At 42.1% G+C, this 13,957-nt stretch overlaps 1 long non-coding RNA gene across 4 annotated transcripts in view; it reads left to right on the top strand.

The window, feature by feature from the left end:
- The window catches only part of LOC118158053, a 40,520-nt gene extending 27,483 nt beyond the window's left edge, over positions 1-13,037 (top strand). The window contains exons 1-4 of one of the 4 annotated variants that reach the window (XR_004746779.1): positions 5,826-6,236; positions 6,989-7,060; positions 7,834-8,104; positions 13,002-13,037. This is a non-coding gene — a long non-coding RNA (uncharacterized LOC118158053). Of the gene's footprint in view, positions 1-4,822; positions 5,142-5,825; positions 6,237-6,988; positions 7,061-7,833; positions 8,309-13,001 lie in introns of those variants that run through there. The other 3 variants (XR_004746778.1, XR_004746777.1, XR_004746780.1) reach the window with 3 other exon arrangements.
- Positions 13,038-13,957: the final 920 nt, after the last annotated feature.

Raw genomic sequence — 13,957 nt, 5'->3', positions numbered from 1 at the left:
GTAGTTTACAACACTTTGCTTCTGATTCTGGGATAATACCAAATTCATCTGTTTTGTTTTATACTGTTCATGTGTGTGAATGTTAATGTTGTCCCCTCTTTCACCTGATACTGTAAAAAACTCTGATCCTTTACATACGTGTCTAATTGTCAGTGATTTCTATGGGTTTTAGATGCCTGTATGATTTGGGACTGACTCAGTCATTTTCTAAAATAAGAGTGAGTAGCCAATGGTACTGAAAGTGTAGACTGACTCACCTTGAGGGGCCTCATGAAGCTAGAAGGGTCTGAATATGTGGGACCCAATACTGCTTGTATAGGAGCCTATCTAAGATAAGAACTTTAAAGAACGTTTACAGGGAGCACCTCTGGAAACTTTTGTATATATGGCACACTAACTCCAAATAATTTTACGGTGCATTGTGTTGAAGAATGCTATGCCCTAAATTTCACACTGTATTTACTTTTCATGTTCTTCATGTCATAGCAAGTAACATACACATACACGCACAAAAAATCTTTGCAAACATTTGTGGGAACAGCAGCTATGCAAACAGTAGCCACAATAAATTCTTCATTAGCAGCCTAGAAGTTGAAATGGATTTTCCTAAAACCTTTGTTAAACAATGAAAATGTTAGCCAACACTGGTTTTGTAGACAGCGTTTATCCCCCAATGGGCTAGCTATCAAATATTGTATTTGGTCATACAGAGGGCTCCAGGGCCCATTAAAACAGCCCGTACAGCACCAGAGAAGCAGAGACTTTTCCTCCTTCTTTGCAAATCATACTGTTGATATCAAACAAGAAACTACAGTGAAACTACAGACTGTTATGAGAAACAACAGTGACCGAATCTGTTATGTTGTATATATTTGCAAGTGTAGCCATCAGACATCAGGCAGGTGCATGAGCTGCTTATAAATTTCCATTACTGCAGTAACTAAGCATCTCCCAGACATTTACACATTGCTCCTTCCATAACGTCAATGCAATAGGGAACTATCTACTGATCCCATTTTACAGGTCCAGCACCTGAACCCAGCCGCAACAGGTCATAATGTTAAGGCTATGCAAGTGCATAAAGGGGCAGAGGGACACCTAGTGGGTTTTCCACTCTCTCTGCATTTGCAAGCCATCAGAAATCTTCCCAGGTGGTTCAGCTTACACATGATTTACCACATCAGGAAGAGTTACCACAACTTGCTCCCTGAAAGCATGAGGTGAAATGTTGAGGTTTCTGTAGAGAGGGTTTAAAAAAGCATGCTTTCCCTCAGAGCTCACCTGATGTCCAGTAACTTGCTGTGCTGCGCTAACTTCTTCCATTTATCAGCCTGAAGTCACTTGTCCATTTCCATGGCTGAGGTGCATAACAGAGCATCTTCAGATTAGGACCTGTATTATTGAACCACCTTCACTTTGTGAGGTTTAGGAGTGTTAATTTTGATTCAGGCTGTGAATCCTATGCTTTTGACCTTCTGAAGACACAGAGCCTGCTGTGCAAAGGGGTAAGAGGAGCTGTGACTAATCTGATTTCTGTAACAAGCTCACCTTGACAGACTTTCAGCAGTAGTGAGTTTGAAGGCATTTTGAAGGTTATCTTCATAAAAAACGACTGGCAGCTTGCACTGGAAAAAAAAAAAAAAAAAAAAGTGTGATTAGCAACTTATTTCTTGACATGACTGATGGCTGAGTGATTATAATACTTTATATTGCCCTTTGCTGCTGGCATGAAGCAGCACAGCATCATTGACTGAAGTAAATAGGCTATAACAACTCATACAAGCAAAGGGTCTTGGACACACTCATACTGTGTCTGTGCATCAAGGCAGCAAGCTCCTCATTCCCTGTAGGTGTCCTCAACATCCTTGTGTCAGAAGAGCAGAATTTCTCTGCCATGAATTCTGTATGAATTCCTTCTAGTCCCTGCCTGACCTTGTCTTTAGGTAAGGCATCATGGAAAATTAGGTGTTTTTATTTTTTTTTAGGGACACAGTAACTGTACTAGAACAGAATTTTGTCAGGCTGCAGGTACAGTGTAGAGTGCCTCTAAATGCACAGTGGACAGTGGGTGCTTACAACAGTATAGTGAGACTAATTTATTTACATGGCAGTAGTGCTTGGGACCCAAAGGATGGTTAAGGGCTGTATTACTGCAGGCTGTGTAAGAAGGAAGTGAGCCTGTATTTTGCCATTCTTACTTGTGCTGCACATAACTGTTCGCCTCACATATACACCAGGGAATTCATCTGATGGAGACCTGGCTGTCAAGCCACTTACTGATCAATAAAACAACACAAGGACTTGCAGTGACCCTTGCCAGTCCTGAACAAATAACTCTTGCACAGTGATGAGGTGAGAGGAGGCTTCTGGATGCTCCTCATGGAGGAAAATGGAATGATAGTGGGAAGTGCTCTGCCCTGATTTTGCCCTGCCTCAGCTGCCTCTTCTTTGCTGACTAGAGAATATGATGGGACACAGGACAGTCAAATGAATACATGTTTGCAGGATTGGTTGTTTAATTTTCCTTTCTCCAGGGTCATAGCTGTAACTTACACTTTTCTTCTGAATCTATGTTGACTATATTTCTGCACATGGTATTTGATGTGGTCAGAGATGACGTAGAATCCAGCAAGAGAGTGGTGCATTCCAGAACACACAGGTTACTTATTGAGGGCTCTCTTTATCCAAGTTGGCTTGCAAAGAAAACTGAGCATCCTTTGCTTTGCATCAGGTTTAATTGAAGAGCTGGCCCAAATATGCTAAAATTTAGATGCATTTTCATTTCAGTCGGATTATCCTTTGAAACTGTGAGCAAACCCTGCCTGACAACACAAAGGAATTTTCCCATGGATCAGCTAAAGCTGACTCACATGAAAGACTTGCCCAAAGTGGTCATGCCCTCTGAGCAAATACCACAGGCATGAGGATCTCTGCTCTTGGCCTAACAGCAGTGTTAGGATTCCAGAGACCCAGCCTAGGAAGGCAGATTTTATTGGAGGAGGGGAGGTCACCTACCTGTGACCCAGCCAATCTGCTCTTCTATTTATCCATGTTGCTAACTTGCAAGAGAGGCGAATGCTTTGTGCTGTCACTGCACCTTGCGAGAAATTTCCTGCTCAGCCACTGAAATATACCAAACAGCACTTGCTGTTTGCTTTAGCAGGTAAAGCACACAGCAAAAGTCACTCCTTGACTCAAAGGGGAAATAAAATCATCTAATCATTAAAGCTTTCAGCACCAGATTTTAGTGCTGGAGTGAAAACCCAGCGGAAATTACGCACCCTTCTAAAATAAATATTTCCTCTGCTGGAATTGCTGAGTATATCACAGATCAACAACCAGGAAGGCTTGCTTACTCATCCCTGTCATGTATTTCTGGAGTGGTTTTCTTTTCTTTCAATGCTACTGTGGAGTTAATCACTCTGGATGTCCTGGCTTGTGAGAAAGACAAGTACACTCAAAGTGTCAGAATAACCTACAGGACAATGATACAAATGGAGCCAGAATTTTGGAGCACCTAAAAAAATGAATGAAAATAAATTTCCCTTTATCAGACAGACAAACATGGAGTTAAAACTTCTCACAGATGTGCTGCTACTAACTTAAAGCTAAAAGCATTTTGAACTAATCTTTACATTCTCTCTCTACACTTTTGTTTACTTTCTGTACTTTTGCTCAGTGGAAATAAAGCAGGGAGGACAATGTCACTTTCCAGCTTGCTTCTATTTTGTTTCTAATACTCTAGTGAAAGAGTCTTGTTTTAATACTCTCTGTATATCAGGAAGACATTTTATTCATTGGTTACTTGTCCCTTACTTTCTATTTTCTCAGCTTTGGTTGCTCTTATAGAATATTTGGGCCTAATTTATTAGTCATTTTCCTTTTCTGTATAGTATGGTCCATTTCTATGCTTGAATTTTGTTTTGCAGTAAGATCATGTATTATCTATGGCAAGATGTAGCTAAAGTCTTTACCCACATTCCTAAAATATATGGCACTGGGGGCAGGAGACTCAGAATTATGTGGCGGCTTCATTTAAACAAGAATAGTTCAATGGATTTCACACAGTTGTGTATAAAAGTCAATAGTACACTTGGTGGTAGTCCCAGCATTATTTGTTTTAAACCATATTGAATTTCATAGTGTTTCTCTGTTTTCAATATCCAGCAGATTTTTGTATTGACAAATGTGTGACATTTACAGGAAGCTGCTGTGGAGAAAACCTGAGGTTTTTCTGTATGGGCTGGCATAGTTGTGGCTTCTGACCCTGTGGAGGGCTGTTTGAGCTAGGGATTATCATATTAGAAGGATGTTTCTAATAAAACTACCAGCAGCTGGAGAGTTTATCTGCATTATCACTGTGAGGTTTCAGAGCTAGCATCCCCCTGGATCTAAAAGGGGTAAATCCTGAATGTCATCATCTGTTTCAAACTTGCTATGGGTTCAAGGTATAGCTGAACTCCCACAATGACTGCAGCTGATCTGGACTAGGGTTTCTCTGCTTCCTCATGCCCTGCTAATCCCTGCAACAACCCCCTTCAAAGAAGTGGATAGTTTTCTTCCAGTTTAGCAAGCCAGAACTGGGTGGGAAAAGTGGGCACCGGTGTTGGCACAAGTTAAAGGGCAAAAATGCATAGATAAGGACAGGAGTGAGTCTCAGACCACAGCAGCTCTTAAATGAGATTAACCAGGCTGGGTGAGAGCTGTAGCTTTTAAGGGAAATTGTACTTCAGGTGTGTGCTCCCTCTCTTCCCCTTGAATTGCAGCTAGCTGGCCTGTGGCTGCCTCGTGAGTCACTTCCAGTGGCTTACCTGTCTGAAAACTGACTTGGCAGCAGCGAGGAACGGAGTTCCTTCACTCCACAGAGACAAAGGGACTTGGTGTATGTGGCATCGATGGCCACATCAAATAGAAGAGTGGGAAGAGAGGGTCTGGGCAGAGAGTGTCTAGGCAGTATCTCACTCTTGGTCTGGCTTGGCAGAATGAGGAGCCTGCCTGCTAAAGGCACAGCTCCCCAGGGTACCAGGCATGGACTGCTCATCTATCTGGATGTTGGAGGTGCTTTAACTTGCTACAGCAGCAGAAACCCACCACAGCTGAGAAGCTTTCTGTTGAGTTATTGACTCACAGAAGCAAGAGTGGTAAGTGCTGGGGCACAAGGCTGGGAGAGCACGTGGCTGGGGAATGCAGGAGGGAAGGAGGAGCAAGGCATAACAACAGCTGCCCTCCCCTCTGTAGTGGCTTGAGGTTCTGTGCTGTAGGTCTGAGCTTTCTGAATAAAAGATAAATGTTTTCATATATATTTTTTTTAATTAAATGTTAAACAAAGCCTGTTCCTGCAATGTTAACTATCAGATTTCCTTGGCAATTTTGAATTGGCAGAGTGAATTTTGTGTAACATCACAGGTTTGTGTCTCACTTCTTTTGGAGTTTTTGATCCGATGCTAGGAGCCCCAGAGCTGTATTTGTTACATCATTAAAAAACATTGCAAGCTTTATAAAATCAATGCTGCAGTTCAAGTCTTTTGTCATGTTCAAACATCACAGGATAGGCAAAATCTACATTTAGACCACTGTAAAACAATCTTCTTCTCAGAGCTCCGTAGATTTTAAAGACTTATTTATTTATTTAATTATTAAGGCCTGGGCCCAGTTTCTGGCTGGGCTTGTTGTTTTTAAATTTAAGCAGGAGATGTTGCCTTTTGCTCTGCTGGCTAACTTGCATTTTGCTTCCTGGCAGGCTGATTGGCACAGGCCAACAGGGCAAAGCACTCTGTTATGGATTGTTCCATGGAACACTGCATTTCCCCAGATGGTGGCAAATCTGTAATCTTGTAGCTGTGCTCACTCCAATTATTATCTACCCTAGGGAAGATTGGTGGCAAATTTGCTTGCAATAAGTAGTTTCTTTCTTCCTCTTGTCTTTTTTCTTAAAAGAGCTTGGTCCTTCTGCCAGGACAGTATATTCTTTCTATGTACAATTTTTTATGGGTCCATAACAAACTACTGACAAGAGCAGGCTGGATGACAAAATCTACACTGAAGCAGAATTGGGGCAGGGCTAGAAGAAGGGGCAGGGCTGGAAGAAGAGAGTATTATTATTTGGAAAATATTTCTTTTGGATGAAGCCATGCTCCACCAAGGCTGTGGCTTTCACCTGTCCTGGAAGACATCTCCTGGAGCAAGAGCTAGGCGCAGTTGGCTCTGGCAGCAGGTAGGCGTGCTCCAAAGACAGTGTGAGTACCCTGCAGCCACAGCTCCACACCTCCTCTTTGCCCCCTCTTTGTTTTCCTATTGCTGTGATTTATTGGGTTGGGTTATGTGTGCTTCTTGGCCGAGTGCAGCTAAGGTATGTAAATTGCTTTTTAACAGCTAATATGCACCCACACATACAGTTACTTAAAAACAACACAATATGATCAACAGTGAGTTACAGGAGATCAAGAAAGCATCAAGGGGTGAAAGTCACTGACTAGCTGGCCAAGTCCTGTGTGTGGCTAAGGCTCTGTTCATAATACACTGACGGGAGAGCAAGCCTGGTAGAGAGGGAGGGGACAGTCTCTGTGAATGTAATGCATGTGTACTTTACTTGGAGTAAAGTACAACTAGGAGCTGGACTCAATTATCTTTGTGGGTCCCTTCCAACTCATTCTACTTTTCACAGAAATTTCAAAAATAAAATCACAGTGGTTAAATCTCCAGTAACATCTCACTCCTTGTCCTGATTTGATCAATTTTAAACAAGACCTTTTTGTTTTGTTTTGTTTGTTTGTGTGGAGCAGAGAAGGGAAAATGACTACAAGGGGAGAAATTGTTACAGCTATTTAGCTTCTCATTTTCTGTTATCAAAGAACAAAAAAGAACAGGCTGCGAGTTTTTGAGCATTGTCTGTGCTTTATTTGCCTTCCAGTGCTTGATGTGAACAGACTTACTCTGCGGTCCGTACTTGGAATTGTTCCTGGCTCTGCTCAATGCTTCTGATTTCCAGGATGATCCTCACCACCCAGCCTAGGCAGAGCATCGGAAGGAAAACCTGGCTCTTCACAATTCAACTCTGCAGGTAAAATTTTATTCCCCTTTCCTGGAAGGAATTTTTTTCATTTCTCTGTTAATAAATGGTCCACTCTGCTAGGCTGATACTGAGGTCAGTCTGATTTAACCCAGAATATTAGAGAGAAAGAGAGAAAGAGCAAAGCTTGGCTGAGCACAAAGTCACCTGGATGGAAACCTTCAAGTAGTGCTTGGCCTTTATCCAAAACTGTCATGGTTGCTGCATTGCCTGGCTCCACTGCATGGAAAGCCCTTGCAGGGGGAGCAGAGCACGGGGCCTACAGGTCCGTGTGCTCTTTCTATGAGAGAAGTATGGTTATGCATTAGGTGGTGGCTTCTCTCCTTCTCTTGATAGCACCGAGACCAAAGACATACCGTATGCATTTTCCAGCTTGAACATGTGCTAAGCAAAGCACTTCCATACCTCAGGTATGCATGTCTACCATCCTCTCACACAGAACTGATGGGTCCCCTCTGCCTTTTCCCGGCCTGAACCTTGGCACCTTGCCTGAACCTCCTACGGGGAGAGCCAGGCACTTGTGGAGTTAGAGGTTTCAAATACCAGTGCTTCAAAGCTGTGGTATGGGCAGGGACTTCCATGAGTCCCTGCTTACAACAGCTTGCCTTTCTCTGAAGTCCCCCTTTTCCTATCCCAAATATCTTCTACAATACAGCAAACTCTAGGCTTCTGCTTGCGAAAAGTGGGGTCATTCACACTTTTGAGGTAATGGTGCAATTCCTGGGGATGGACCTGTGTTTTTTTGGACACTTATGTTTCTGCAGCAAATACAATCCATATCAGTCTGCCATAGTGTGAAACATTCCTTGGAGAAAAGCAATGAGAGGAGTCACTGCAGGTAGATCCAGGGCTGGAGGTGCAAGAACGTGCATTTGTCCCTGCTGTGCAGCCAGCTGTATTTGTCTTCATTGCAGGTGGGACATTTTGTTATCACTGTGAAGTCTGTAGCCATTCCTAAGACCAGGCAGTGGCCTGGGCTGCAGAAGGCCAATAAAACCTGAGACCTGTTAGTCTCAGGACTCACCTGGACTTGAGGTACTTTCTTTGTTTTCCCTGCACAGCCTTTGGTCCTGATTCCTTTATCATGCTCCTCTCTGTTGCTGAAAACAATCAGCTGCTCAGGCCTGTTTTCATTGCAAACCACATCCTAACCACCCTCTTCTTCTTGCTCTTTTTACTTCTTCCCTCTCATTTTTATTTTCTCTTCTGCACCACTTCTATATCCCCCTTCTCATATTTTCTCCACCTCCAGCAACGCCTTTGTCAGGGATTATTTTTCTAGTATAAAGCTATGAGATCACAAGTTTCAGAAATTATTAAAAGAAAAAAAGGATGCAGGCTTAATAAAAGCAATGAGGTATCTAACTATGTGCCTGGGCACAGTGGTGACATACAAAAGGAAAAAGGCACCTAAGTTCTGCTAATGCTCTACAGAAGGTAAGCACCCAATAGAATTAATATGTTGTATTGCACATTTTTATGGTGCATTTGTATCAGTGCCTGATACCTCTATGAGCATCTAAATACTTTTGGAAAGTGATGGCTGATGGGGTTGATTATCCATGTTCTCATAGCTTCACTTGTGTGCTGAACATTTCTCCCACACCTTCTCCCTCTTGACTGAGAATGAAAGTTCTCCAGAGCTGGGACTTCATCCTCCAGTGAGTTTGTACGGGCCTCAGGGCTTTTTCTGTATGCTAACATGTTACAAATAAATGTGCATAGAAAGCCTAGTCTTACTATTCAGACTTTCAGCTGTAGAAAGCCACCATCCCACAAGGGTCTTCTGCTAAAGGAATGTAAAATGAAAAGCAAACAACTACGGGTAATCATGCTGTTGGCTAAAATGTGTTACCAAAATTACTGATGACAAACCTCAAAATTTGGTGATTCACTCAAGCACCCAAAAAGTACTTACAAGAAACCACATGACTTATTATGTTAGAGGTCAGGGATGGTTTCATACAGCCTATGCATGTAATTATGTAGTTTTGAAAAAGCAACCCTTGTCCTCTCAAGGTAGATAATAAACACTGTGCTGTAACTGAAAGAAGGCCATGCATTGCTTGGAAGAACAAACTCCTCCTCTTTGGCTCTTTCTCCTATTTATTTATTCTTTGCACAGCATCTAACACAATAGTTGGCCAGGCAGCAAAAAAGCTCAAAGAGCACAGCCTGAAACGTGGAAGGCCTCCTGCCTAAGCTGATTTTAGTGTAGCCACTTTTCATGTGGGTAACTTCAACCATGTTACGCACGTGAGGGCAAAAGCTGACCCTAGGTCCCCAGCTGAAATTTAGCCACACAAACCAGCTCTGTGGGATGATTAGCAGAGGAGAGAGCCTGAGGAGCCTGTGCTGAGTTTTAAGTCATGTCCCCTCAAGGGAGGTGCAATGCCATGACTCCATCCTACATGGTACAGCACTGCTTCTGCCAGCTGAAACACAGCTTTGAAAAGATTAAGATGTTCATGTTCACTCTGGTGGAGGGAAAGCATGTCTAAATTTGAATGGGTCTGCTATTCTGCCATAAGCCATTATAACCATCACAGGAAGCTGCCTGTTTATTTCAGCAAGGTTTCAGTGCCCATGTACCTTTGAATAGCTGGAACAAAGCAACTGGGTTTCAACTTTCACAGTTTACCAAATGTGGCATTGATGGTGAGCCGTACGGTGATGTAAAGGACAGAGCTGTATTTGTTTAAGGAACATTCAGGCTGAATTTCCAGCCCCTCTCAGCCTGTGAGTGCTGAGAGAGAGGAAAGGGGGAAGCTCTGAGGAAAACAAATGTTTCCTGAACTTTGAGTTTCTTTGCTTTGATATATTACCAGATTTTTTTCTGTCATGTGACCAGTCCTCCTTTATAAACTTTGCTTTATCTCGGTGACATTTTGTGTCTAGAAAATGATTAAGCTGTCATATTTGGGAACTGGAAAGAGCAAAGGGCTGAAAGAGTTTGTTCTACCTGTCAAGTTACTCAGTTACAGCTGAGTCCCCTTGCAGACATGCATTTCCTCTGGCATATGCATATACCACGTGCTGGCCCCTGCCTGCTGCTCACACTGTAGGAGCTATAGATAGAAAAAATCTATATGTATAAATCTCTGTGTATTAAAAATATATCACCAGATCAGGAGGACTGTGGGACTCAGTAAAGTTCCCTATTACTTATTAGCCAGCCAGTGGTCTGGCTTGTCTGTCTCTGTCCTTGGCAATAAAACAGAGATGAAAGGTAGCCGCTTATTTGGAGGCAGACTTAAAAGTACAGTAGCTATCTGAGGCCCTAGCCTTATCAAAGGCTGGGACAGCAATAACAGTACTACATGGAGCAACAAGGACGTAGTAGGCTGGGCTGTCAAACAGTTACACCTTGTGCGCAAACAGCAGTTTCACATCCCCGTGGGCACTGAAAACACAGTTGGCAGCTGAAGGTAGGCTACAGCAGATGGTGCCTGGTTGTGGTACCAGCCTCCTTCTCCAGGCCTGCACACACGCAAACCAAGACTGGGCACGGCATTGCCTCCTAAAGTGGAAGAAACTTTGCTGTAACTGGCTGGTGAAGTTTGAGGCTCCTGGTCAGAGCTTAGCCCCAGGCTCTTAGGGGACATTGACCAAAGTTGTCACAAACCTGGGTCTGACAAACTGGGGAGATTGTTTTGTACTAGCTTTCTTGCCTGTGATCCCACAGATCAGTGCTTGATTTGACTGAAAGCAACCAGCAGTGAGAGCATCCTTCTGTAGAGTTGTTAAAACTGTTGTCTTAAATGCTGGCAGGAGAGTTGGACATGGGAAGCTCCACGTTTATGTTTTAGGGGCAGCGGATATGCCCTCTCAGGGATGACCATTAGAGTTTTGAACTACAAGCACCATGTGGAAGCCATAAGGAGTCCTGCTGTCCCCTAGGGGAGAACTGCTGTGCTTAGCAGAGAACCATTTGAACAAAAAGACAGGGCCTGTCTCAGGAAGAAATATGCTGAGGTACTGAATCAATCACTATAGGCTTTATTTGCCTCATAAAGCAATTTTTAAAATTTACACATTCATTTCTATAATGCACTATGGTTAGATGTGTCTGATAAATTGTGTCTTGCAAAATACAAACAGCAAACATAGCAGAAAAGTCAGAAACAAGTGCTCCCCACAGCATTGTACCACTGGGACAGTCACCCGATAACACCCTGAAAAGTGAAGGCTGTCTGAGGAGCCCACGGGTCTGAAATTCAGCAGATGGATTTTGACAGTAAAGGTCAGAGACATGCATTAACAGGATATCATAGAGAAAGTGGGTGTGGTGGAAGGCAAACTGCTTCAAACCCATTGGGTAACCTGGGACCAAATGTTGCAAGGCCTGGCACTAACAAATAGCTCTTTCTGGAGCTTTGGTTCTTGCTCTCTGCTGTGAAATTACTAAGTGAAAATCATAAAGGCATTTTCTTTTTGTTGGATAAGTCAACCGAATATTTGGAGTTGGAAGCACTGCAATGCAGTTTTCGTGCTGGAGTTTGAATGTTTCTTATTCCCAATTCCTCTCTCCAGATCAGTTTTTCCCCTAAAAGAAAGGAAGCAGGAAGAAACCACAGCAAATCTGGTAAAGACACAACATGCACACCAAAGACACTGAAATGGCAATAGCAGCAGAAAAATATGTTTGCCTTGAGTCACAAGAACCTCATTTGGAGAGCACACAATATCCAGATGTAGTTTCCTCAGAAGACTTCATGAATCTTACAGGCAGTTGGTACCAGCAGAAGCAGGTGTGATACTGTTTTATATGCTAATTTTGGTGCCAAACACACTTTTCTTCTGGAGAATAATAGTGATGTGCTGGGTGAATTTGGTAATGATCTGGTGAAAGTATCTTGGTAAGTTCACAAGAGCTTTTAATAAAATAGTGGAGTATAAAAATGCCCTGGGAATTATCTCCCATCTCTGAGTGATGTTTCAGGTAGCAAAAACTGGGGGTAGTAGGTAGAAGAACTCCCAGGAAAAATCTCCAAGTATGCTTTCTAAAAGCATGTGTTGGCCTTGCTTAGAAGCCTACCTGTACTGCACAGCTGATGTTTCTGACAACCCTAGGAGCTGCTGGAACAAGGCTACACAGCATTATATGAAGTGGTTTGCTTCATTTCAGTACTGGTAAGAAAATTCTTGGAAGTTGCTTAAGGGACAGTAACTATGGTGCTGATTTATTTCATTTTGCTGCTCTGAAGCAGGATTCTGAAGACAGAAAATATGATGGGGGAGGTGATGGTTACTGAGAGATCCTCCCTATGTGTTTTCTCATTCTTAAGGGTAAATGAAGAAATTTGTCGAAAACTTTAGCTTGGAGCATTTTTTTCCTATTCCTATCTGTCATGTGGTCAACATTAATATTACAGACCATGATTTTAAATCATTATTTAATTTGAAAATATCTGGGGTGGCAGAGAGAGAGGAGAAACATGAGAAATAAGTCTGTAAATTACACCCAAAGTTGCTGAGTCCTATTTTCAGATGTCATGGGAAACCACATGCTGTAATTCCTTTCATACATTGATCAATCTCTTTTTCAAATTGGGTAGAAAGTTCTCTCCGGCTGCTTCTCTTGAAAGCTCTTCCAAAACTTCCTTCCTCTGATGGTTTGAAACATTCTTCTACTTCCTGCATATATTTCTCTAAGGGTAGCTTATACACATTGCTCTGAGCAAACATTGTCTTAAGTTTGAACAGCTCTTCTCCTTCCCATGTTTTCAGAAAGTCATTAGCTAAATAAGCCACTTTCTGTTGGCTTTTCTGTGTGAGATCATTTGTTCCATTTGTTTTAATTTCCTTTTATTTCCTTTGGTAGAGCTAACTCAGTTGACCTTTCAGAAATTATCAATCTTATAATGGTTCCAATATTCAGGACCTTCTTCTTTTTGTTAATTACTTCTTTTTTTTTTCTCTTTCTGTGCAGCCACTCCATATATACTTGCATTGAAGTCCTTTTCTGCATCTCTTCCAGCCTGAGTTTGTCAACAAGACCTCTTAACAGTGCCTGCTACAGAAACTGTTATTACTCATTTGTAATTAATGTCTTACCAATTTAGAGTAAAAATTCTCAAAATATATGGCCTTAAACTTTACACTGAATTACTACATCCTATTATTAGCACCATTTTTGGGCACAGTTTAACTGTTCCTGCCAGTTTTGGTGCACTGAGCTTCATCAGGTTTACTTTTGCTGTGGGTAAAACAATTTCCATACCTATGGAGTTCCTCCCATGTTTCGTACTGCTTTTTTTTTTTTTTTTTTTTTTTTTTTTTTTTTACTGCCATGTTTAGTCTTAGCCAGGCTGAAGATAGCTGCAAAGAAAGTACACAGGCTTTAGACCACATTTAGGAGGTGTTTAATCTCTGCCTCATGTCCTCCCTCTTTATACAACATCTGCTGCTAGTTTCAATGTTCTTTCATGCTTTAACTCAGCTTAGCTTGGACAAAAATTCTCACTTTAATCTCTAAATGTTTTGAACTCCAAGTCTCTGCTTATTAGTCTATTTTTGCAGTCCTAGTAACTTATTTTCCAGGGAGGTATGAATAAATTTGAAGACAGCAAGTGGAGAAAGAGTAGGAACATTACAAGCCACACCTGTGTTAGCCTTACCTCCCTATTGCCTATGAGTAGATTTAGTACAGAGATGCCTGACTCCATTTCCCATGTGCAAATGGCAAGTCTATCTGTAATTCTGAGAACAGTGTCCTCCCAGTGAACACCTTTATGGTGAAAACAAACTAAAATAAAATTATATCCAAGAGTTTATTTTTCCTGTCTTCAGCAGTAGAAACCTAGAGGCATTTCACTGAAGTTACAGGAATCACTGATTAAAACCGAGAGTGGGGGAGCCTAGCTACCTGTCCTTAGTGGTGATTTA

This window comes from Oxyura jamaicensis, chromosome 1, assembly GCF_011077185.1.
Source record: "Oxyura jamaicensis isolate SHBP4307 breed ruddy duck chromosome 1, BPBGC_Ojam_1.0, whole genome shotgun sequence".
In the NCBI taxonomy this organism is placed as follows: domain Eukaryota; kingdom Metazoa; phylum Chordata; class Aves; order Anseriformes; family Anatidae; genus Oxyura; species Oxyura jamaicensis.
This window is presented reverse-complemented; position numbering and strand designations above follow the sequence as displayed.